This window comes from Sinohyriopsis cumingii, unplaced genomic scaffold (genome assembly GCF_028554795.1).
Source record: "Sinohyriopsis cumingii isolate HCF-2022 unplaced genomic scaffold, ASM2855479v2 utg001527l, whole genome shotgun sequence".
Classification (NCBI taxonomy): domain Eukaryota; kingdom Metazoa; phylum Mollusca; class Bivalvia; order Unionida; family Unionidae; genus Sinohyriopsis; species Sinohyriopsis cumingii.
Window position 1 is genome coordinate 875,260 of NW_028316012.1, and position 10,255 is coordinate 885,514.

Sequence of the window (10,255 nt, forward strand, 5' to 3'; positions counted from 1 at the left end):
TCTGATAAGGTTTCTAAGCTATTATAGTTTCTTTGCTATTTCAACAAATTTTTAAAAACTGTTAATTTTGCCCACTTTCACATTGGTGTGTGTGTGCTATCGTGGATGTGTGTGCAATGTCTCTAGGTGATAGTTCATGACGCGAAAACATTTTGAATTTACAGTAGCGGCCGTACCTTAACTTAATATATTGAGGGATTATGTTGACCTCTTTCATGCAGCTGGACAAACCATGGGCATCCTAAATTGCCTCCAAATCAAGCTGTTCTACAGAAAACATCAACATTATCAACAACTTTCACGAAGTGTAATGCCGTCTTCCTGCACATTTTGAAAATTGCAGGTATCTGTACTAAGAAAGAGTAAGAACTGCTGACACCATAGGAACGATATTTGGTCGCATCGTTATTCCATCATCTGTGACGAGCTACATTTTGTTGATGCTAAATACTGGCGTCTATGGAAAGGAATTTGTATTCTCTGCATCGCGATCCATATGCTGTAAATATACATTTTTTTTGTGTTTTAAAATTCCAAAAGCCGTTACAACGGTGACATTAATATAGCAACGACAAAGTAGATGAGTATAATAACCAAATATACAGTACACAGCTACCATCGCAAATTTAACACAAGACGCACACAATAAATATCAGCTTTTTAAAAAAGCAAATTTGAAGATCTTTACCGATAGCGACATTATACTATGAGATTAATGTTGCAATATTTACGTTCACAATATTTGAATATCATACCTAGCAAATTATCACTCCAGATGCCACTTACGTTATTACAGATTATAAACATATACTTAAGGCTAATGAATGCCACCAGTTATTAGCATCAACTGGCGTTGTAACTATCAGTGATTTAAATCAAAATTACTAATTTTGGTTTCGTTAACTGCACTGAGTTCGACATAGAGACATTAACTATTTGTGCATATTAGTCAGCTCCCCACTCCCCTCATCTGTAACACAATTCCCCGATGGATAAACATTCTGCAATAACATTACACGCTGAAATTAACCATTAATCGCAAAACAAATAATAGATTTAGCAGTCGCTGTTTCGAAAGGTGATCTGTTTAAGAGGCTATGTTTCTACTTACCATATGCATAGAATGTCAGGTTCATACAAAATATTTCTTTTTTTGCAATGTGACAAGTAATAGTTTGTTTAATACTTTAAGGGCGCATACTCGATTATAGTCCATTTCAGCACGGATTGACAGGTGTACGTTCAAGTTTTCTTTAAAAGGAATCCCACACCATATTAAAAATGATACCTATAAACGCCAAGGATCTTTTATGGAGATCAGGTAAAGGCCAGTTTCTGTAAAGCGTATAGGCTGTCATTATATTTATACATTTCTTCACCTGTACAATAATTAATATTGCTTAGTGCGTTCCAGTAATGCGGCAAGTTGACAGTCAGGTGAAAATGAACTCGTAATTTCATAAATATGATAGTATGATTTAATCTTTAGTATCTTTATAAAGCTCTGGGTTTATCAGTAAAGTTTATCTTACAGCTTTGAAAAGCAACAGGATGTATGAGCAGGTTGAATAACGTGCACATCGTTGGTAACTGGTTTTGAGTAAAAAGAGTATAGTGATGAAACTGGATACCTGGGGAGTGTGATGCTACAAAGATAGGGGCAGTTATATTTTCCTTATATCACTGGTTGAAATAATTAGAGCTGTTAATTATAACGGAATTATCTGCCTGAGGGCAGTGATCCTAGGGAGTGAGAACCCTTATCTGTTTTCGTGTGTCAACTATCAGGTTAACTAGACTGAATTATGGCCTAGGAAAGTGGTTTTAGTAAGATTCACGAACTTGAGAGAGGAGAGGTTTCGTAGCTTTCAGTGTGAAAGGATTACTTAGATTTTTTTTTCTCTCTCTCTGTTCTAGGGGATACTTAGACTGTAACTCTACGGGAAAGTAGGGGTTTTCTTGTGTAATGCAATACAAGGCTAAACGAGTGTACATAGTGTATATTGTAAATAAACATGTAAATAGCAGAATTTTTTTATGGATTTATTTTTGAACCCATCACGTTACAGTATGTTCAAAAAATATATACAGAAACAAATCAGTGTTGATAGCAATTTACTTAAAATAAAATACAAATAATTGTGCAAAACATGATTCTAATGGCAAGTCAATTGTAGTTAAAATTTGCAGATAAGGTAATATCAAATCAGCTAGCATTATACCATACCAGCTGCAAAAGGGTTTACTTTGTTTAGAAACCTAAGAGTTGACGCAACCGATAGTACCGAAGTATTGTTATAGATACCTAACGTAATATCCCGTTTAACACATTGAAGTACAAACATAACCTATGGATATAGAAGTGTAAACAATAAGGTAAATTGAGCCGTTTGATCTACAGATAAGTGATGCCGTATTTAATTAAAGAATTCTATAGAGGAGTTGTCTCAAACTCAAATCACCCTGGGGACCGCATGAAGGCATTTTATATGACTTAAAAGCGGCATCACATTTGTTATCTCTCGTGACACCTTGTGACTCTAATCATTGTGTAGGCCACATGATACGGCTTGGAGTGCTTGAGAACCCTGTCCCTGCCATAGAGGGAGGAGGGAGATATTCTAGTAAACATTGAAATACTTGATGAAATGGTTTATAAAAGCCCCATGAAAACTGAGTAATATTAACTATTGAAAATGACCGTAACTAGATATACTATAGTGAATGATGCTGACATGACATTATGAACTTTAATATCATCTATACCAAATATTGTCCAAGCTTTGGTGGGGCGGGGTCAAAGAGGCTGTAAGGATCCAATATGAGATAACGAATGATAAGGTCGATGATCCAAAATCCTAATAAATACTTGTAAACATTTGCATGGATTAGCATTAAGGCTGTATGGGGTTGATCACGTGGTACTTGCTGTGTAATAATGTTTGAAAATAATTGAACAGATTATTGCTCCCCTGGCAGGAAATGTTGGTTCTCGTTTAGCATTAATGTGCTTCGTATGTATTGTTTTAAGTGGACAGACACGTATCATGCAGAGCTAGTACTTCTTCAAAAGGACATAGTACATTTTCTATGACGAAATTAAGTCGGCATTGCTACAGTTATAGGAATTATAAATTATTTTTTCCTAAATTTATGCAAATATTGTTGCTGATGATTAGAAAATTGTGATGCGTTACATGAATGTCTGAGTATCGAATCACATGAGTATATCGGATCTTAGGAACATCAACAGCATTAGTTCTGCCTGTACATATTGTTGTACACCTCATTTCGTCCTTTATTTTGTTGTTATATTGGAGATTGTATGCGAACCTTTGGACTGCCGTTATTTACTACATGCGCATTATTGGTAGCATTTAGCCTAGCTTACCGTACTCGTTGGCTTTATTTAAATTGTTGTACGCAACTTTACTATCAAATTCCAAAACCATATCCCTTGATAAAAGAAGATTTCTGCGAAAAACATTATATAACGATTTCAATTTTAGATGTGTAATATCATTTTAAAACCTCGACATAATGTTATCTTCGGAACAGAATCATCTCTCTTTAGTTGTAACTTGAAAATGCAACCGACTAGACATATTGGTTCCGTTCATAACTGATTAGGTAAGATCCCAACTGCATATATTCAGATGCTTTGATTTGTTCTGGGTACCCATTCGTTTGTGAGTTCATTGCTCTCATGCCAAGAAAGTAAGTCCGACCTGTTTAATCATCATTGTCTGCCATATAACCAAAATTTGTCAGTTCCAAATGCTCTGCAGTTCTCAACTGTAGATACTCCATATTATTATTAACATTTGTAAGAAGCTACCACAAAATCAAATGTTTTTTTACTGTTATGATGGCTAATAATCGATCAAAGTATTCGTGTTTTGCTTGACATATATCTAATAATGATTTAGAGGAATTTTCAAAACGTTGATGATTCAGTTAAATGTCCTCAACTGTATCGCATTGATATATGAATATCGAGTCTTGGTTAAGATGTGTTGACAGCATATGGTATTAAACAAAAATGGTGCTGATCTTATCTTTTAAATAAGAAATGACAGAGACAACGTGTCTAGTTTCGCGAGACCATCTCAGTACAAACGGGCACGAACACAAAATTAAAATAAAGGCAGAGTCTATTACAATAGGACTAGACACTGTTACTGTTGGAATATATACTGTTACATTAGGATAACAAAAACCTCCAATGGCAATGTTGCCACTAAGGTTTATGTCTACAGAAGAAGGAATATATATATATATATATATATATATATATATATATATATATATAACTTGAAAGCTATATCTCTCTCGCTCGCTAGCTTATGATTTCGTTTCCACCTCTGTAATACCATTGCATTATATAGATCATATATATTTTATATTTTGTTGATTAATCTGCTATATTAGGTTTTCTCTGATGTAGTTAGAACATTTTGAAAACATATGTACCACTCACACATACGTTCTGCATTGTTATATCTTTAATAATGATTGCATGTCTGTGCTTTAATTTCAATTAATCTAAAACTCAAAGAAAATTCTGGAAGTTCCGAGAAACAAATGCACCAAATTCACGTATCAGCATCCCGTGAAGGGTTTAATGATTTTGACTGGTCATTCATAATGCGCAAATTAATTCCTGACACATCAACTTATTTTGTGTGATCGTATTTGCCTCAATCAATTTTACGCCGATGTTCAAATTGAACAAAGTAAAACGTTTATCTTGGAATATGCATAATTGAAGGTATACTTGCTATATCTCATCTGAATGAAATCCGACATAGTCTTAAGCGTCCCCAGAGCCGAATCAACGATTGTGTTTAACTCATGTCGCGTTGTTCAAAATCTTTTCTTCTAGTTTTAGTCGGTTTGATTTTGTCTTATTTTCGGCTTTAGGAGATCTAGTTTTAAGCTAATTTCTCCTTTTGAATGTTGTTTTTCATTACTATCATAATGTCGTTTATTAACTTCACAATAGATTGTAATCGCCGTTAACACCTTTGACTGATGTTCCATTTTGTTTGTACCTGTGATGATTCTTATTTACTACCTGTTTGTTGTTAAAATAACTTCGTATATCATTCATGTTCAAGCTCATTCAGGCTCTAATTTGTCCTTCTTTCTCACATCTTTCAAGTTTTAGAAACTCATTATCTTTCAAAAGGTGGAAGTGTTTATGCTTTTTGATACTGCCATATGTGTAGCCTTTTTCCGCAATTTCAGTTCGAGAAATGTGTTACTGGCACATTAATTATTTGAATGGCATATGGTTTTTATCTGTTTCCCATACCTAGAACGATTTATATAATATATGTCCCGTTTCACGCGTACATGAAATTGTCCGTACGATCGTACGCCCGTTAAAAACACAAAGCAATTCTTTTTGGATGGATGTCATTGTATAAGTCAAACAAAGATAACTTTCGTTTACAAAACGTGCCCTCCGTATCTTCTCAATTGAAGTGTTCCAGTTTGTAAACATTGTGATCGCTTAGAAAGAGTTACCTGTCGTTAATATGCCTCGATAAGGTTAGATAGCTAACAAGTTTCCAAATATATTGTTACTCTGAACTTTTATATATATCAATGATTTTAAATTTGGTCAAAGGGAGTTGTGCCCTATCAATTTGACAGTCGTCAACTGAATTGTAATTTAAGTTAAAATGCAGTTTTTCCAAATTATGTTCTTTAAGGTTCTGGTTCTTTCACCAAAGTTAATACTGTCAGGCTTTGAATCGTTACAGTTTCTTAAGAATCAACGCGCATACTACTTATATTTGTTTCTTCACCTTTTAATGAAATAGTACTTTAGAAAAGTGTATTGTTACGACTTTATTGTCTTAAACTTTGTAATAGCAACGAGGGAAAACGAACAGATTTGTAAACCTTAACAAACACTTTGTGTCTCTACAAAACAAAATGAAACTTTAAAAAGAACTTACAATATTGTGAATTAAGTCACAAATAGTCCAACCAGTCATAGTACCAGTCCAAATGAATAAACTTCTAATTAAATTCCAGTGATGCTAGAAAGAACACTTCTATTCTGAATGTTCTAAGGTGCCTATGGGGGCCCGTGACACTGAGATTAGTGAACAGTCGTTTGATTATACACGATAATATAACCTAAGATCTCCTTTTCTGAATTCACATTAATTACAAGTTAATGTTCTGCCCAAGAATATTATTAATGTGCATTTTTATTTCCAGTTTATAACAATTTGAATAAGTGATCGCAACCAAATCAAATACTGAACAAAACTATGTACATTAATCCGCTAAAGTTGTTAAGTGCAACAATGAATAACTATTGTATATCAAGTAAATCATTCTAATTAAATATATACAGCTCAGAGAAAACCCAGGTTGTAGGTACAACGTTCATTTGCAGAAACGTCTAAATTGCAAACAGGTAAATTCTGCTACTAAAATATAATAAAGAATGTGGTAAACATCAGGTATACGTGGCTTATAAATGGAGAAGAGCAATGCCATTAATTCAGACCCAAATAAACCTGTTTACCTTTATTAATAATGATCCCTATATTTAACCCACACCCCTAAAGAGAATGTTAGTTGTATAGTACCTGCTTAACAATTAAAGGTCACTGGACATGTAGAAACAGAATATTATTTTAGAGATGATCAAGTCCAAAAATACAATGATACATATAACATTATTTTAGAGATGGTCAAGTCCAAAGAACAATGATACATATAACATTATTTTAGAGCTGGTCAAGTCGAAAATACAATGATACATAGAACATTATTTTAGAGATGGTCAAGTCAAAATAGAATAATGCATAGAACATTATTTTAGAGATCGTCAAGTCTAAAATACAATGATACATATAACATTCTTTTAGAGATGGTCAAGTCCCAATTGCAATGATACATAGAACATACTTTTGGAAACAAACTAGCAAACAATAAAATTAACATACATAATACATCTGTGCCAAATTATATCCATACCAGTGGTTGTCTTGTTGAATGCAAACAAATCTTTGTATGCCATTAGTCATGAACGTGACTAATAGTGGCTGTTCTATATGCTAATTGTTTCTCTCTTGTTTGTATTAAATATAGGCAGACTGTTCAGTTAACATTGCTTTCAGTTAAGTGTACTTTATTTGTTTTACATCCCGCAATTTATCCCCCTGTTGGTTCTTGAATATAGAAACGCCCAGAAAACCCCCAATCTTGTTGATAGAGACGCCGACGTTTTTCAACCTTTATACCCGTGGAAAGGATCCGTGATGATGTTGCAGCTACGAACGTTTCGAATAAGCAAATTGCCATTTGTGTTGTTCTTAATATTGTTCTTCAAAACAATTAGCATTGCCTGTACATTTATTCCGTCCAAATTTGTAAACAAATATGCAATATATCAAGTGTATGACATTGTTGCTTTGGACAGATGTAACTATTTATATCACAGCTCTGCGATTCTCTAAATTCCTAAATTTAATGCAATATCAGCTTGTGACGTTTTTTTTGGTACGTGAATAATTTTAAAATATTATGCCGTTTTGCTTCACAAAATGTCTTCATTATTTGACTGATCATATACCCTTTTCACCATTTTATAAAATACTCCAGACTGAGTGGTATGTTAATTATTTTATATGCATGATCGAGTTAGTTTGTTTTCTTTCTTTTAGTGTTCCCATGTAATTTTATATTCTGTAATAAAAGAAACATATGAGTGGTCTATTGACTTTTAATCATCTATTCAGTTTCCATATCCCTATACGAGATATAATCACGGGTATATGTGTAGTGCTCGCAATCTCTTTCACTTTGCAAAATGCTCAACTTCGAGCTGTTTTACAATCAGGAAAGAATATAGCCGTGGATATGAGCATTCGTCCATAGTAACACTCGCATGACAACCAAGTAATTAAGTCGAATCTAATGCATATTATTTGCAATTATTGTTTGTCGTGTACATGTAATCCATGATATGGTTCTTCTTCAATTCTAGAGGTGATATCTCCGTTTATTGATGAGGAGTATCATGTTTACCAAGTTCCACCGTGAAAATGACGAATAGGTCTATTTGATTTTACTTTATAAACTGTGTGTATTTGTAACCAACTACACTGACGTATATATGCCCTGATTGTGTCAAAGGAATTTGTAGTGCTAAATATTAAATCAAATATTAATTACTGAGTGGAGATGTGAATGTTTATGCTGCGCGTGAATGGTCATATCCAGAACTAAGAGCATTCGTGTTTTCCGTCTTGGAGAGAGAGAGAGAGAGAGAGAGAGAGAGAGAGAGAGAGAGAGAGAGAGAACAGCCATTCTCCGCTAATAGAGAATGGGACACTGGCAATCACAACAGTCAGTTGATAGCTCTGTCGTTAGCCTCTGCCAATCAACCACACCACTATGAAACATCTATTTTATGATTTGAAAACATGATTTAAAATTATTTTTTTTTTTAATGCTTTTACTATTGCTAGCTGCTGCATTTATGTTTGTGTCCTTTATATACCATGTGAGGTACTGTAACATATATGTTGTGTCGATTTTTATGACACAGCCCTGTTCTTCGTTAACCACTACTGGATCTTGGTGAACATTCGGCTAATAACACAGCGGGGAATATCACAGGAGCTGCATTTGTGTGAAATCATTTACATCCCAAGAATCACAAAGATCCATTTTCCTGCCCATGATGTGCTGTATACAAAAACGTGCATGGTGTGGTGTAACGGTACTACTAATGCATTGTTGAGTCGGTGAGGTTTAATGTCTGGGGAAGGTTAATTCACAAAAAGTGAAAGACTAGCTATAATGTAGGAGTTGTAGGTGTGTGTTGTTCATCCATCTGCTACCTTTAAATCATCTACGTACGTTTGCATAATTGTTTTGGGGTTTGAATCTTGTGAAATACGTTCGTGTCTCAAAACAAGTTGAGAATTTATGGCATTGCAATACTTCTTAACCTCAATATGTCTGGTGGAGTTATCTCTCTTGAGTGGAGTGGAGTGCCATTGTTTCGTTTCCCCTGTTTTGAAAGGGAATTGTGGATCTTTTTGACGGTATATAAAATATAGCTCCAATTAAATGTATTGAACTAAATAGTTAGTAGAAAGTCTTTGGATAACACTTAATGCAATACAGAGATACCTTTCCTGTATTCACGATGATTTCGAATAGCGCTTGTACTTTTTACTTTTGTGAAACGTCACACGCAGTGAAGTCAGTTTCTAAAAATAGCCTTTCGGACAAGGCGAACCGGTGTAAGGGCATTCAGTGTTATTTTCCGCGATATTGTTCGTATTATTGTTCGTACTGAAAACCATTTACCAGACGTTTAATTTGTTCATCTGAATACAGATGTGCATTCCAATATTTTGTAACAGTGGTGCTTAAGCCTGCATACTGTATAAATCATATAATCAAATTTGATGAATCTTTCTAAACACTATAATACACAAATTGCATCACCGATAGATACACCCTGAATATTTTGAGATGAAAATTCCAAGGGAACTGCCACCCCCATCCCCACCCTATTAAATAAAGCCGATGAAGTATTCTTATATTTAATTCATGTTTTAACATACACACAGAGAGGGATGTATGTAGGGAACTGACTATTTCATATATTTTGTTTAGCGCACAAAATTACACTCTGCTTAGTTGATGTGATATTATGTTTGTAGAATCTAGAAATGTTTAATATGTATTCCGTAAGTTCAAAAACAATGTATCGATGTTTTCTTGGGGGGGGGGGGGGATTGTATTATGCATTAGTGATTGTATTAACCTTTTCTGATTCCGATGGGTTAATTGGTAACAAAGCTAAGTCAAGAAGAGAGAAAATTGATACGTTTATTTCAATGTCCGTCTTACAGACAAATCTTAATTTTGAATGATAGTTTAGAACATATAAGAATGGATTATGTTCGTTAGAGTTATGTTGCTGAAGGGAACAGTACTATGTGAATAATACATTTCCTTAATTAAAGGATATATACAGTTACATTTTCCATGAGAACTGCCAGCCCCCCCCCCCTTTAATAATTTCAATGAAGTATTCCTATATGTGATTCATGTTTTAAATAGAGAGGGGTGTACATAGTAAGTGACCATTTCTTACATTTTGTTTAGCGCATAAAATTACACTCTGCTTATTTGATGTGATATGCTTGTATACTCTAGAAATGTTGCATAGATATTCCATATATTTAAAAACAATGCATCTCTG